The 16734-nt window shown below is 43.2% G+C and overlaps 1 protein-coding gene and 1 long non-coding RNA gene across 3 annotated transcripts in view; one reads left to right on the top strand and one right to left on the bottom strand.

The window, feature by feature from the left end:
* The window catches only part of slc12a5b (solute carrier family 12 member 5b), a 79878-nt gene that overhangs the window by 39612 nt on the left and 23532 nt on the right, over positions 1-16734 (bottom strand). The window lies entirely within an intron of this gene.
* Positions 13553-14988, top strand: LOC121713605. Its single transcript, XR_006032889.1, has 3 exons — positions 13553-13608; positions 14500-14554; positions 14850-14988. It is a non-coding gene; the product is annotated as an uncharacterized LOC121713605 (long non-coding RNA).

Below are 16734 nucleotides of genomic sequence, written 5' to 3'. Positions count from 1 at the left end.
GTTGGGGGGGGACTGATGCAATACACCCAGCTGTGAGCAGTCCACTCCCTGGTCCATGTGACTCGCTTATTACAAAATGGACAGTTTATAGCAGCTTTTAAAAGCTTAACGCCACACCATGGCACAGGGATAATCCAACAGCTGTCTGAGCGCACCACAAAAAAAAAAAAAAAAAAATCAACCCAGGAGGCAAGCACAGGAGCGGCACAGACTGACACACCGCTGTCCCGCACACACACACACTTCACTCAGCCATGAACACACACATACACAGCAAGTACTCAGTAAACACATACACACAAATGTGTCCACAAACACACACACACACACACACACACACACACACATTCTCACAGGTTGGTCTGCTACCCTAATGGACACACATGCAATACAAACACACTGAAAAGTCTGGAATAATCTCCATGTCGGAATGGTAGTAATCTGTTCATGAGTTGTCAATGGCCTGCGCCTGAAACACAGCCATTCAAATAACTGTGCCCACATCATGGGACTCAACTCACCACTGTAATGCTCTCAGAAGTCTCATAATCTCTCTACATATATTTACAGAGTCTGCTGTCACCATTCAAGTAATCTGTGTTTGAAATGTGAAACAAACACTATACATTAAACATATCCATAATCTCTGCATACACAAAAATATAATCTCATAGATACATGATAAGGGATACATTCAGATCTCCATACATTTATTAGACTTCAGTGGATGTAAACATTCAGATCACCATTCTGTGAGACAATGACATCACACCCTGCCAGGCCATTTATAATTTTAACATGGGAGGCACTGACGTCAGTAATCTCAAAATCCAACACTGACTGAAGGCTTCTACTAACTCACACAAGCAGGAAATGAGATCACCTCCCATTGTGATCATGCCTGTGTCACATTCACTGTGCGTGTGTGTTTCTGTGGGAGGGAGAAGATGATATGCCAGTGTACACATTTGCACAGCTCAGGAGTGTCCATGAGACTTGGGTGTCATACGGGGGATGTGTACGTATTTCAGTGAGTCATTTGAGAATGTTAATTGATGTGCTTTTAGGCGTGAACACAAGCCCACATGTGCACAGTAGGTGATCAGAGATGCACACGTGATCAGGAGTACACGTGAGATTGTGTGCATGTGTGAGTATCTGTCTACCGTAATTTCCCAACTATTAGCCGTGGCTTATACATTGATTTTGCAAAGTTTCTTCAGCTATGAGGTTAATACATGGGGCAGTTAATATGGTATTAATATGGTTTTGTTTCTTTTAACTGGCATAAAACACTGTCCTGCGGCTTATACATAATGCGGCTAATGCACAGGAAATTACAGCGTCTATTTTAACCCCTTACCCAAACCCCACTTGCTGCAATCTCTGAACAAGCATTAACCACAATTCAGTACAATAAAGCATATACAGTATTGTACATTTGATCTTTTGTTTTGCAAAGTAGTTTCAACTACTTTGTCTAGACAGCTTTAGTTTACCTTACTGCATTTCTCTCTAGGGCAGCTTTGCTGTAATCCAACTACTTAGTAATATTGTTTCACTACACTATACTAGACTACAGTATGATTTAAAAGTAGCTTCCCCAACACTGTCTCCCAGTCATGTGGCTCCTGCAGACCACCAGCAGCAGCACCCCACCCCACCACCACCACCCCACCCCACCCTACCCTACCGTAGCCCACCACACTTCAGCCCGACCCGGCCCCCAGGTACCTGCCACCTGTCATCAGTTGCCACTCTCCAGCACATACATCCCATCATCACTGCTGTCCTCTGAGGCTGACGCAGACAGGCGCAGACAGAAACGGAGACAGAGGTGGGGAGAGAGAGAGAGAGAGAGAGAGAGGTGGAGAGAGAGAGAGAGAGAGGTGTAGGGAGAGAGAGGTGAAGAGAGAGACAAAGAGAGGTGAGGAGAGAGAGAGAGGGAGAGGTGGAGAGAGAGAGGGAGAGAGGTGAGGAGAGAGAGAGAGGAAGCTGGGGAGAGAGAGGTGGAGAGGGAGAGAGGTGGGGAGAGAGAGAGAGAGTGGGAGCTTGGGAGAGAGAGGTGGAGAGAGAGAGGGAACCAGAGACAGAAATATAGCAGAAAACATGCTGGATCAGGAGAGGCCGGGCGAGAGACACGTTCAGAGAAAGAGTGAGAGAGAGAGGGGTTGAATAGACATGGAGGTGGTGAGAGAGGTGGCTAACATGGGTGTGAAGAGAGCAGTGAGAAAGAGGGAGAGAGAGAGGGAGAGAGAGAGAGAGAGAAAGATGGAGAGAGAGAGGGGTTGGATAGACATGGAGGTGGTGGGAGAGGTGGCTAACATGGGTGTGAAGGGAGCAGAGAGAAAGAGGGAGGGAGAGGGGGAGAGAGAGAGAGAGAGAAAGATGGAGAGAGAGAGGGAGAGGGAGAAAGAGAGAGAAAGATGGAGAGGGAGAGGGGTTGGATAGACATGGAGGTGGTGGGAGAGGTGGCTAACATGGGTGTGAAGAGAGCAGAGAGAAAGAGGGAGAGAAAGAGGGAGAGAGAGAGGGAGAGAGAGCAGAGAGAAAGAGGGAGGGAGAGGGGAGGGGAGGTGGAGTTATGTTAGGTAAAAGCAAAGTGAGAAACGTGCTAGGATGGAGAGAACATGCTAGAGAGAGAGAGAGAAAGAAAAAGTGAGAGGAAAAGAGACTGAAGGAGGGAAAGTAGAGAAAGTAGTGGTAGAGAAGGGACAGACAGAGAGAGAGAGAGAGAGAGAGAGAGAGAGAGAGAGAGAGATTTAGAGAGGTGGAAAAAAGAAAGATGACAGAGAGGAGACAGAAGAAAGGAGAGTAGAGGTGACTGGAGGATGACGCAGCACTTCTCCTCCCTGCTGAAGGAGCGTGGTTACGACAGCGGGAGACTGCAGCTCCAGCGCTCCGAAACACTCATCACACACACACACACACACACACAGTATATCATTCTTATTGTGCAAAATGTTTCTGTGAGCTAGTATGTGACACACACACATACACACACAGACACACACACACACAGAGAAACACACACACAGAGACAACACACATTTTAGATACTTTATTCAATTCCACATTACAAGTAAATTTTCATTAGGAATCAAATGTTTTGAATGATCAAACAGATTAAACCACATCAGCGCATTGTTATGTATGACAATACAATCTCAGGGGTACAGAAAACATCTCCTTTTCCAAATAAACATGCTTCCTGAAGCCGGAATCTCTGAAGTCAATAAAGACAATGTATAGTTTAGCAGATTCATGCTTGAAATCATCAATGGCGGTCTTTAAGCAAAAAACATGCTCATTCATGCCTTGACGGTCAATGTAGGCTTTTTGTTTGTTGGACAGAATTCCAGTATCAACCAGCCATGGCAGTATTCTTAAAGGCATGCATTTCATGAAAACTTTGTATACAGATGGCAATAGAGAGATGTCCCTCCATGTTGAGGGGTCTTCTGGTACATTGTCCTTTTTTGGTATTCTGTGAATGAGTGCGCCCTTCCATGAACTAGGGACTTTACCATTGAGCAGACAGGTGTTAAAGGAGAATTCCGGTGTGATATTGACCTAAAGTGTATTGAAACATGATACCGAGTGTGAACGTATGTCTCATAGCCCATCTCGGCTTGTCCCCTGCACTCCAAAATCTGGCGCTAGTTAGCCGATGCTACCAACAGCTTTTTCAATAGTGGTGCTTCGGCATCGGGCTAGCCATGTAAATAAATCACTGTTTTACACCCATTTACGAGGCTCAATGTATCTCCACACTTCATTGGTAGACTTCCGAGAGCCTCCAACTGGAATCCATTTCCACTGAATTATTTTTGGAATCTGATCCCTTATCATACCTGTTCATTCTTACTCGTTGCTCGACTTATCGTGACTAAATTCAAGATGGCTGCAAACGCTAAACTTCGTGAAGATGCTGTCTGTATAAATCGTCTTGTAAGTAAACTACCAGTGCTTTTTCAAAGTTCTCAATGTCTCGTTTTAAATGTCAGGGCCCTCGGAAATCTACCAATGAAGTGTGGAGATACATTGAGCCTCGTAAATGGGTGTAAAACAGTGATTTATTTGCATGGCTAGCCCGATGCCGAAGCACCACTATTGAAAAAGCTGTTGGTAGCATCGGCTAACTAGCGCCAGATTTTGGAGTGCAGGGGACAAGCCGAGATGGGCTATGAGACATACGTTCACATTCGGTATCATGTTTCAATACACTCAATATCACACAGGTCAATATCACACCGGAATTCTCCTTTAAATATGCTTTTCAGTATGTGGCAAGACATCTGCCTTGTGGCCTTGAGAGTCTCATAAGTGACACCATCTGAACCACTTGCTTTATTATTAGGCAGATTTACAATTACTTTTTCAATGTCCTCTACTGTAAATGCTGATGTACATGGCGGTGACTCAGTCATTGTGATGTCTAAGTCATTATTCCACGGGGGTAATTCGAGCGAAAGAGTAGATGGATCAGACTGGCATTTTTTCCGATAGTAATTATACACTTGCTCAGTGTCACCAGGGTCTGACGGTGGCGTGGGAAACATGCAGTCATTTAGGATAACGTCAATCGCCTTTGCTCTGCGGTGCTGCCACAGGTAGGTTAGCTTGTTTTGGCCTACCTTTTGGGGTTGTCTGCGTTGTTCTGTCGTGGCCGCAGCAATCACTGGCTGGATCACCTCCCGCAGATACCTTAGATGTTTTTCAATCCATTCGACTGGATCCACAATAGGGATTGATTTTAATCTCACGTTATCACCCAGTGGCAAAGTCCTTAGAATCCGAATTATGTACTTGAGCAATGGTAGTCCAAATTGTTTCCCATCTACGCGTATTGTGGAGTATATTCCGTTTTTGAAGAAGGCTCCGTTGAGAATTGTGTTCCTATAATAAAGTATCCGAAAAAAAAGTATATATACTTATACTTAACAACTTTGACCACTTTCTGAAATCTCCGGTGAGTAAAAACTGTTGTTTTTCTTGTAATCGTTTAGTATCCAGGCCTTTCCTAAATTGTCTTTAGTGATAGTGGAAGTTTGTCCATTCATCTTCTGTCAGCAGTCGTTCGTAATCCGTGAACTCCGTTGTTGATGGAGTATTGTAGGCCGACGGTAGATGTTGTGGGGTAGGTTCCAGGATTTGCGCATGGTGTTTGTAAATTTTACCGCTTTGTATTGCCTGCTTAAAGGCAACTTTGATGGATGTTATCAAACACATAACAATGAGTGCTGTGCGTAAAATCATGTCGGAAAATTCTCTACATTAACGGCGGCAGTTACGACGGGTGTTTGTTTGGCCTAGTGTGGCATAGGGAGGTCAGACTGGCGTGCGCTCCGCTCCGCTGCCATGACATACACATACACACACACAGAAACACACACACAGAGACTCACACATACACACACAGAGAGACAGACACAGACTCTCTCACACACACACACACACATGTGGGCGGACGGGTTTGGCCACAGGGCCGGTTGTTTGCGGTCTGTTCTGCAGTACTGCCCAGGGTCGTCCCCGTAAGGAAATAGGGGTCTTTTTTTAGGAGATTCCCTGACAGAACCATTGTGATGACACAGCAGATAAACCACCAATTCCCTCGAGTCCACTCATATGACAGCGCAGTCTAAACACTTCTACTTGACGCTTACTGTGCAAACTCATACCCTGTGTGCTGATACACAACTGTCATCATCTCATAGACTCATACCCCATTCCCACTAAGAGTGGATAACACAGGGCCATATGTGAATGTGACTACGGCCCGGGCTATATCGCACGTGGAACGTATAGTTTTAGAAGACTAAGAGGTCTAATTGTTTTGAACGTGCGCGTCGCTATCACGTCTGGTGTAGCCTCTTCCATTAATTAAAGTGGAGGCTAGTAGTTGCAGCAGACGCTCCATGGACGGAACGCTTCAGCTACAAGCCCAGTATAGACTCCCTGTAAGTCCAAACATGAATTGATCCACTGGCGACCGAGTATGTCATATCTCTCAGTCACCCTTCCCAGATTTGTTTAAAGTATCCGAAACCCACACTTGAGTAGAGGTACAGATATTTGATTAAAAAAAAAAACAATCAAAGTAAAAGTAATTATATGCAAGCCACTTATAAGCAATTAAGCCACTAAGTAAAAGTCTTAAAATATCTATTATTTACAGTACTTAAGTAAGACAAATAGCCCATTATAAAACATACAAAGTACTAGTAAAAGCTTTCGAAGCCAGGTGAGGTGACAACCCCCTCCTTCGCTATGCTTTTAATGAAAAAGAAAGCAGTCAGAACTTTTATAGGCATATAATGGAGTTTATCCAACATGTTAAGAAGGGCAGCTACATCACACTCCATAAACACGCTTTGAAAGCCTGAGCAAAAGTGAAAAGCAAGTTGGAATTTAAATTGAATTCAGCTCATTACAACAGCCAGGTCTTGTTGTGCTATGTCTTGGCTATATTTGCTAGGCCTTAACCCTTAAAGGAGTACCGTCACACCGGTGTGACGGGAATGTTGAGAAATGAACATTCTAAAGAATATCTGGGTTCATTGAATTCAACATAGAATTTTAGAACCTTCAATTGTTGCGGAACTTAGAATGTTCAAAAACCTACACCTTTAAGGGTTAACTCTGTCACTATGTCTTCATTTACTGCTGTGTCCCGTGGTGACATCAGGTCAGATAATCTTGGGGTTGCAAATATCTAACATGCTGAATGGAAACTGGCTTTTGTTTTCATTTGCACATTATTTTAGCCTACTTTCTACTTAACCTTTAAACACAGTTCGTTGCTACCCCCCTTAGTTTACTGTTCGCGGTCAAATTTGACCGTACAGTTTTAACTGCTCTTTAACATAAATTAAAAATGTACACTATAACAATAGTAATAATCATATTTTTGATGTATATATTTTATAAGATTTGTTGCCTCAATGGATGTTGGTAGTCAGGCACATACTCAACCATAGTGCTGGCATTTTGTAAAACTTCATGAAGCACACTAATGCACTTCACACACACAGGTGCCCCTCGTACATCCTTCCATCCACTGTTCATCACAGACACAGGGTGCCTCACTAATGCATCGCCTTTCCATGGGGGCCCTCAGGCAGGGGTCAACCTGACCTAAGGGTCCCTCATACAACTCTTACTTTAAGCACACTTCCATCAGCATCACAGCAAGCCCTTTCACTTCTGGCATTATGGAGCAACAGGAGAAAGCACCCACCTGGCCTCAAACCCCAGTACAAAACCTGCACTCTGATTGCATTTTATTTGTAGAGCGCTTTATCGTGTACTCAAAGCACTGAACATTGTAGAGTAAAAAAGGGAGGCAGGCAGGATTAAATGTAAAAAGAAAGTAAAATTAAATAATAAATTAGGAGGCACACATAAAGTGTACAAGCAGTTGCAAGTGTGGAAAGAAACAGACATATGCCAGCATAATTAAAAGTATTACATGTATAACTCTGTTTCTAACAAATGCAGACAATACATTTGCCAGTTTACTTACAAGTATAGGCAATATATTTGCTTACATGGGTTCCTATAATTTACAAGATTGATTTATTTGGCAGGTGTGGTTCACATTGGGGTAGAATTAGTTCAAGAAAACACTGGGCTCCCATAATTTACTCTAAGCTTTCTTGTGGAAAGTATGATTCATGTGTAGAATGGGCACACAAGCACAGGACAGTTGTAGGAGTGTCTTTCATCTCCTTGATGAAAATTCTACTCTTTCGCATTCATTTCCTATGGCGGTCATTTTTGACCGTAAACAAAAAAAGCGTGACCAAGATGAATAAATCACTCAAAATTCAAAGAAATGAGTCACAATGAATTTCATGTGTTCAAATGCCTTTTGTGAAGGATATCATAAGGTCTTGAGGCAATCTGATGAAAAATGCCATATTTATAGTACAGGGAATGTGTAAATCGGTCATTTTTGACCAGACCAGTATTAGAAGGTTAATGCTGCTAATGAAAATGTAGTGAAGTAAACGTAAAAGGAAGAAAACTAAAGAAGGAAGAATCATAAAACCTCAAGTAAAGTACAGATCAACTCCATTCATACTTAAGTACCGTACTTAAGTATTTGTACTTAGTTACTTTACATCTCTGACTCTTCCAATCTACCTGTACAGTGGACAGCATTTACAGACCCTCATGTTACAATCCACTCCAAAGGTATGAACTGAACTAGTTCACTCTGGTACGTGACTGATATTAGTTGGTTGGTTGTGTGCTGATTTAATGTCTATTGTGATTCCCCCAGATCCACATCGCTGGCTAGCGAGGAGCTGGGATGACCTCTTCAGGACGGTAATTAAATGAAAGCCCTTGTCTTCTGACTTACATTTATCGACACCCACTGACATGTATTAACAAAATGAAAGACGAGACTCCTGGTGTCATCACCCTCCAGCTGTTTCACCCACTTCTCCTCTCTATCTTATATCTTCCCTTCTTCCTCCTCCTTCTCTCTGTCTCTCTCTCCATCTCTCTCTCTCTCCTTCTCACAATGTCTTCTCTTCTCTGGGTCAGTTCTTGTCCAAACCTGTTTTAATCTGCAGTAATGGTCTTTCTGGCAGCAGAGCTTCTCTCTCACAGCAGAGTCTCATTCCCCCCGATACCCCGCCTCCCTCCCTCCCTCCTCTCCAGTTTGGGCATAATCATACACTAACTTCACATCACACTTATAATGGCTATTGATTAGGCAATCTCCTCCAACATTTTGCAAATGAATTCAGGTTATGGCAATAGCTCACTTGGGGATCTATTTGTTGACTCTGAAACATACAAACGCCTGCAATCTGCAATCCATGAAATATGTCTGGCTGTGCACCGTGTTGCTAAGCAACTACACCTGAGTCAGTGGCTCACCTGTGATGAGTTTATCACGGAGTTGCAGTCATATGAGGTCTCATTAGACCTCGAAACAATAGAAACGTTCGCCTGGATAGTATCGCTGCAGCGGCCGCCAGAAGCATGTTTAGTTTGTGTCTATGATAGGAGTACAGATGGTCATGTGAAACAGGAGACAACGAGGCTACGCACAAAAAAAGAGAATAAATTGCTCCGTGGTAATCCGCCCTCACTGGGGGGATTAGCGAGGAGTATTGCACTGGCGTAATTATCAACAACACCGACAAGCGACGTGACACGACGCAACGGACAGAAATCCAGTTACGGCGAGGATCTTCAGCAGGTGGCCTCGTGCACTGGATATCAGCCGGCCGCCCGGACGGCACTGCAGCATTTTTGGGCAAGTCATGTTCGCCACGCGCCGAGCTCCATGGTACAGGAGGCACGAAGGCGCTTCTCAAGTCCCTGCAGCAGGTGGTGCAATCAACACAGAGAAAAGAGCGAGAGAGAGAGAGAGAGAGAGAGAGAGAGAGAGAGAGAGAGAGAGAGAGAGAGAGAGGGGAATGAGGCAATGGTGGTAGAGGTCAGAGAGATTGAGAGCAACCAAGAGAGAAAGAAAAAAGCGAGGGATAAATGGGTTGGCCAGGAGGAGGAAGGGAGAGCAAAAAAGAGCAAAAGAAGAGAAAAGCGTGAGCCAGAGAGCGGGAGTGATCGTGACAAGGAGATAAGCACATAGACAGGGACTCAGGGAGATAACAAGGGACATGAAGAGATCGGCAGAGAGAGAGAGAGAGAGAGAGGCCTAAAGAGAGGGAGATGGAGATAAGGAGGAAGGAACGCCAGCAAGGGACATGAGAGGCAAGAAGGTAGCACTCACTTAGAAAAGAGACAGAGAGAGGGAGAGGAAAAACATGGAAAAGATAGAGAAGGTAGCACTCACTAAGAAAAGGCAGCTCACAGAGCCTTGTGTAAGAGCAAGGCAGTAAAGGGAGACAGAGGGAGAGAGAGAGAGAAAGAGGGAGGTGATGTGACCCAGATAGAGAGCGTGAGAGCCTCAGTGAGTTATGTGTCAGGGAAATAGACACTGCCTGAGACTCGTGAGGTTTCCGTAAAGGCAAGCATCTGCCCAAAACAGCATACGGCTCACACACAAGACCGCCGAGCACAGGCAGCTCTCAACATAACACCGCACAGGGGTGACTACATGAAATGCCACATTCAGACCACAAGTGAGTAAAACACACACACACACACACACACACATACATACGTACACACATACAGACACACACACACATATGCGCGCACACACACACACACACACTCACACACACACTCACGCACACACTCACGCACACACACACACACACTCACGCACACACATACACACACACACATACACACACACCTGGCCTTGTGTAGCTATCTGCAGCAGTGTCTCCCTCTCTCTCCAGAGAGGGCCAGTATGTGAGGCTCTAGGGAGCAGCTGGTTGGGCTCCGCTGCTCCACAGGGAGTAGGGTTTGCAGGTCAGGTCAAAAAGAAAACAAAACGAAACAAAACTGCCTATCCCATTCACTACATAATCTTCCCTCCAAAACCTATTGTCCTTAATAAACTCTAATAAGGAGTAGTGACTAGGGGTGGGCGATATGGACAAAAAATAATATCTCGATATTTTTTGTGATTTTGACGATAACGATAATTAGTCGATATCCTTTAAAAAAAAAGTTTTGTTAAAGTCTGAGTTACTTTTTAACCAAATCAACCAATGCATTGTCACTCTATGACACATTTCCAATTCTGCCCCCACTTGGGTGTGTGGCAATGACATGGTCTAGCCAGCTACAGTACATTAGAGAAGATGAATAGGCCTAACAGTTTCCCAAGAGAAAGTCTGAGGCTGAAGTTCCTTTCAAACCTTTACATAGGATTCACTGTAAAACTAAGCAGACCAACAGAGTACATATCAGTTATTTCCTTCTATGTTTTGTTTAAGAGCACTAGCATTCCAAGAGGCTAGCATTCCAAGTTACAGAATAGAAACTAATGAGTTAGCTTATGGCTAATGTATATGAGAAATCCCATAGAGATGCTAACGGTTAGCATAATCGGTAAACGTCGATATTTACAGCGAACTTCAGTCCATTTACAAGAGAGTTACTTGAAAATAGTTATTTGTTTACAACTGACTATTAAAATACTCAAAGGCTAATGTTTTCTCTCCATATACTGTAATACCGTGTAGGAAAAAACATGACTGTCTCATCAATGCCACTTGAACAGATCCTTGACAAAAGTAGCCGCATAAAATCCCAAGTAGGCTACTCCTGCTGCACAAAATAAACATTAGGCGTGCGTAGGACAACGTTGTGACCCACTAGTGATCACGTGACACTTGCTCTGCTGCAGCCAGGGGCTTCTCCCGCATACACCTCTTGGGAATGTATGAGTCTTCAATGCGTGATTTCGAGTGTTTTTTCCCCATAAGTAATTTAAATACTCGATAATGTCAAATTGCACATTGTTAAAACAACAATCACGATATTATCGCAGACGATATATATCGCCCACCCCTAGACTAGTGACATTTACAGTGATGCAGAAATCTGAAAACAACAGACTGCACAAGCAACTGAACACTATAAGCAGCAACCGAAATGTCAGTATCGATCTAAGAAGCGACTGGCAGTGACCACCACTGATGATGATGATAGCTACTGGCGCAGTCCTGTTGCCAGTTGTGAAATGGTTAAGAGCTGCCATGGCATCCTTCTTAGCCAGTGTGACGGGGTGTTGAGGGCTGGCCTGGCCCCCGTCTCACACAAGCGGGACCGTTCCAGTTGAGGGCCATTTGTGACGGATCATTACAGAAATTCACTCACGCAGTCAGCTACTGATGTACTCATCCATTTACCTTTCATTTGTCTTCTTTTCACTTTTTAAAGCTATTTTGTGTGATTGTGATTTATTGGTGGAGAGGTGGAAAGAGAGAATGTGTGTGTGTGTGTGTCTACCTGCCTCTCTGCAGTCTGACCTACATAGTGGAACAGCACAGCCTGATGGTGCAAGCAGCTGCCGCAGTAGTAAACCTGGCACACACACACACACACACAAACAAAGACACACACATGCGCACACAACTGTGCACCCCCACCACACAAACACACACACACACACACACATGCACACACACAGACAGACACACAGATGTACACACAACTGTGCACCCTCGCTACCACCGCCACCACACACACACACACATACTTACACAGGAGATATGGAACTGCTTAGTAAGAACAGAGATTTTATCCGAACTACATTGCTTAAAGCTACATTGTGTACTTTTTTGAGTTAATTCGCAAAAACCCATTTGTTCTTTCAAAAATATGTGCTCATTCATGTGTAATTATTTCCACCTACTAATCAAAGTATTCTCGTAAGTGTAGAATCTGCTATTCCAAATACATACGCGCGAGTCGCGCGAATGGCTGAATCTGTCACTCCCTGATGTGAGTCGCTACCGGATGTGAGTCGCACATGTGTCACTTTGCTACTTTGCGACTACCAGTTAGCCACAGAATAATGACATTAGCCTACACAGCAGTAATGTACTATTTAGCGTAAGGCATCACATTTTCACGGCATGATCTCTAATGTCAGTTCTAGATTAGAGGCTGAAGTAGCCTGCTAGCGAGAGACTTCTGTAATATCAATAAAAATTGACCTACATAACGAAGTTTGTTCACTGCTGGCAAGTAAGTAAGCAATCAAGCACAACAAAGGCTGTCACTTGAATGGTTAGGAATCAAACAATCTTAGATACCTAAAACGTTTTTGAAACAGAAAAGTGAATTATTTTATGGATTTCAGTCGGATCCCTTGGCGTTATGCCGTAAAACCTATCAATCTGAGCATGCGTGACTCACATCGGGTAGCGACTCACATCGGGGAGTGACAGAATCCATGTTGCGTCTCCATCTTTGAAATACATTCGCCAATTCGCCAACATTTCTGGAAATTCAGCTCCACCTTTCGCGCTTGTAGGCAACACTCATTGCATTAGTCTACTCGCGACTGCCGGCAGATTTGAAAGTCTGTTGAAGATGGAGGATTACACCTATTCTCGAGGACATGAAAAGGAGTCGCCAAGGAAGTGAAAAAGAGAATTAAAACGCCAACGCGACCGGAAAAACAACAGACCAAAGTCAATATTGGAGTGGCTTTTCTAAGGCTACGTTTATACGGTGACGATGAAAAAGAGAAGACGCAGAAGTGGCGTCGCGTCTTCATTTTTTTATTCGCGTTTAGACAAGCATTCTCAGGGGGAAATCTTTGTTTATATGAAGACGCAAGAGTATGTGATATTCGATTGGATATGCATTCTAGACCGCTGGGTGGTGGTGGGATAGAACCCCGGTACGTCACGCGCAGACATTCTAATTTGACAGTTTAGCCAGAGAGGTAATCAAGGATCTTTGGTTTAGCCGTTTAGACGGAGACGCAACCCGGGTCGTCTTCAAAACTCTACACTCTGGAAGGAGTCTTCAGATTTTTGCGTCTTCAAGCCCCGATGGCGGGGTCGCCGTGTAAACGAAAGGCACTTATGATAAAATATTTTGTCGTCTTCCTTCGCAATCGTTCTCGTATAAACGGCCCCTAAGATGGAAAGAGCTTGTGAGTAGCAAGGATTTTAAAAGGGACGCCGAAGTTGCCTGCTTTCTCCTCGACAGGTAATTCGGCCTATTTGGGTAAACATATACAGTCTATGGTGTAAATTCGAAGTTTTATAGTTGCTTGGCTTACTATAGCATGGTTGTCCATAACGCTAGAATGACGTCTGGGATACTTTTCCTCGCGTCGATGAAAAAGGATTGTCTATTCTACATTGTAACATAAATCTGCTATGACGGATCACAGGCAAAGGGCACTGTAAATTGTAGTTATTTTTCATTGCTTTTGCTTTGTAGCCTAAATGTATCCTAATCTGATAATGCTAGGGTAGCCAATTCCAAGGGTGACGTTCACATCCTGAGGCCTGTCCTGTAGTCTTATTAATTGTAGACGTAGCCTACTAATTACTAAATTGTCTGAAAGTTTTTCACCATATGAGTGTAGCCTACACCTCAGAATGGGGGAAGGGTAGACTAGCCTAGTCCATTACACTTGTGAATGGAGCAAGGTAGACCAGCCAGCCCATTGAGACTGATCATTGAGGGTCTAAGTCATTATCATGCAGAACAATAAAATACGGACAGAACTGCTTTGATTGAACTTTAGTCAATGCATCTACCAAAATACATCTTTCCTCACGGTCATACAATGAATGTACTTTGTTTGTGGTTAAAGTGAGACATTCTAACATGTACTGCTCTTTTTTGTCCAGCTATGAGAGAGAACTGAGCAGTCACCACCAGGGTGGGGAAAGCCCTCTAGTATTAACTACTCCAGAAGTGTCCAGCATTGTGGACAGTGGGACAGACAGGTCAGTCACTGCATGAAAACAATTGTTGATTCTATGTGATTGTTGTTTGATAATAACTGAAAGTATATTTTTAATATCTTGGTGTTTACCATTTTATGTACTGTTATATGTTGTGAAATGCTCTGCTTATTCATTTCAGATGAGCATCTTGGCGCAATTGCAGAAGCCCCTGAAATTGAGAACCTTGAACAGAGGTAACACATCAATACTCATAATGTCTATACCCTAACCCTACATGACATTCTCTATTGTATATTTTCATGATATAAGCATTTATATATATTTTTTACAAAGCTTACATGACATGAGCATCATGGAGGAGGATGTGGACGAAATTCAATGGTCTTGTTATGTGACGCACGTGCATGCCTTCATTGGAACCTTGCCTGTAACTCAGTCTAGGCAAAATAGCACTATACAGATTAGTAACAATATGTTGAACTATATAAAATGGTGTGTATGTCTAACGACACTGCATGTCTTCCACAGGATCAGCTTTCCAGGAGACTGCAAATTTAGAATGATGGCCCATGTTGCTTCAAAGGCACCATACAAAAAGGAAGGGTTCATGTGTAAATACCATAATTTGTTAATTTCTGTAAATAAATATATTGCAAATAACATTGTTGACCATGTTACTGTCATTTGGTGTTTCAAAATGGTAAATTACCACAACTCCTTTTTTAATTATAAGTTTGTGGATGTATAAGAGGTACACCATGAACAGTCTCTTATCAATTCTAAAAGTTTTTATTTTCATGAAAGCAAAATATAGCGATGTATCGGTGTAGTAGCGGTGTAAAATAAATTAAATACAGTTTTAAAAGGAACAGGCAGTACAAGAACACTAATACAAAACTATTTACAAATAACACAACATTACAACATTATAGGAAGGTGATATAAATTCCAGAGATGTCCCAGAGATGAATTTATCCCTTATCCTACACACACAGCTTGGGATCACTCTTCTATTACCCTGTCCTAGAGACCCATGCTGCCAGAAAATGAAATGTCTGTAGGTAGCATATCTGAACTCTATTGTCATCACCTGGCTCTCTTACATGGCCTAATGCTGTGATGTCTGTGATGTACTGCCTGTGAATCTAGAGAAAACCTTCATCTAGGCAGTGCTGTGTGTAGTGAGGCAGAAGGCTCACACAGGTGGGGTTTTGTCCACAGCATTTTCTCTCCTGATCGGTTGGCATGTCTCTGCAGTGTGTACAAGTACACCAAGGCATCCCTTGCACAGGTGGGGGGACGACATGTCTGCACTGATGCATCAAACACCAGACCTGGCTGCCTCACTAGCAACTGTGTGGTGAGGTTCCTGTGCTCTTGCAGGCTCATTCCATCCACAAGTCTCTGAAGAAATAAGACACAAGAAATAAGATCAGATAGGCTTGTTTAGGTAGCAAAGTTAGATTGTTAGCAGAGTAGTAGTAATAGTACTCTGTAATGTTTCAAGTGTTCACACAAAATGATGAATACTATGTGTATGGACAATGAAAAGGTGAAAATGTTGTGTAACATTTTCTATAGACCATAATGTAATTATGTGTCGTGATTTCACTGGCAGACAACTCGCATCATGCAGTTGACTGGCAACAGCTAGAAATTGCTACATATAAACAATGGAGATACAAACAGGCAGGGAAGCTACACCAAACGCGTAACTGAAGCGTTCCGTTCACAACGCGTAAAATCAATTTTAGAAGAATGGTCTATTTTTTTTTCTGGTGTAGTGGCAGCAGACGCAACACAAACGAACGTGCCTGGTGCAGCTTCCGAGCTAATTTCGGTGTCATTGACATTGATACTGTTCAGAGAAATATATTAAAAACACAAACCTCCGTTGCTTCTCTCCTTTGTCTTTGAAGTTCTTCCACTCTCTCCTCGTCATCTTTGGATAGTCTTACTTTTTCTTTGCCTAGCAGGTCTCACCGATCCTCTGCCACCGGCTCTTGGCTTTTCTTTACCCATCCCTCTTCCTTTACCTTTCCCTTGCACACCTCCGTTGCATCGACTGATCTCTGACTCTGCTCACTGAGAAAAATAGTAGGCTACGCTGTAAACATTGCCTTTACACTATTAATCTCGCACATACAGAATAACGATAGCACTGATACTGTACTAACATTAGCATGCATTCGTTTGGGAACCTGATAGCTGATGCTAGCAATGAACTAGTAGCCTACCAAAATAACGAAAACGTAAAACTATGAGGTCATACCCAACATGTTTACTGGCTATATAACTAAATGCAATGTGTAATTGTTTTCTAAAGTAACCATCACTGGAAGGAACACTGGACGAAGTCGTAGTACTGGAAGCCATGTTAACCTTGGCATGAAGGCATGACCGTAGGAGTTAA

This window comes from Alosa sapidissima, chromosome 7, assembly GCF_018492685.1.
Source record: "Alosa sapidissima isolate fAloSap1 chromosome 7, fAloSap1.pri, whole genome shotgun sequence".
In the NCBI taxonomy this organism is placed as follows: domain Eukaryota; kingdom Metazoa; phylum Chordata; class Actinopteri; order Clupeiformes; family Clupeidae; genus Alosa; species Alosa sapidissima.
Note: the sequence above shows the minus strand (reverse complement) of the source record. Positions and strands in the feature narration are given on the sequence as shown.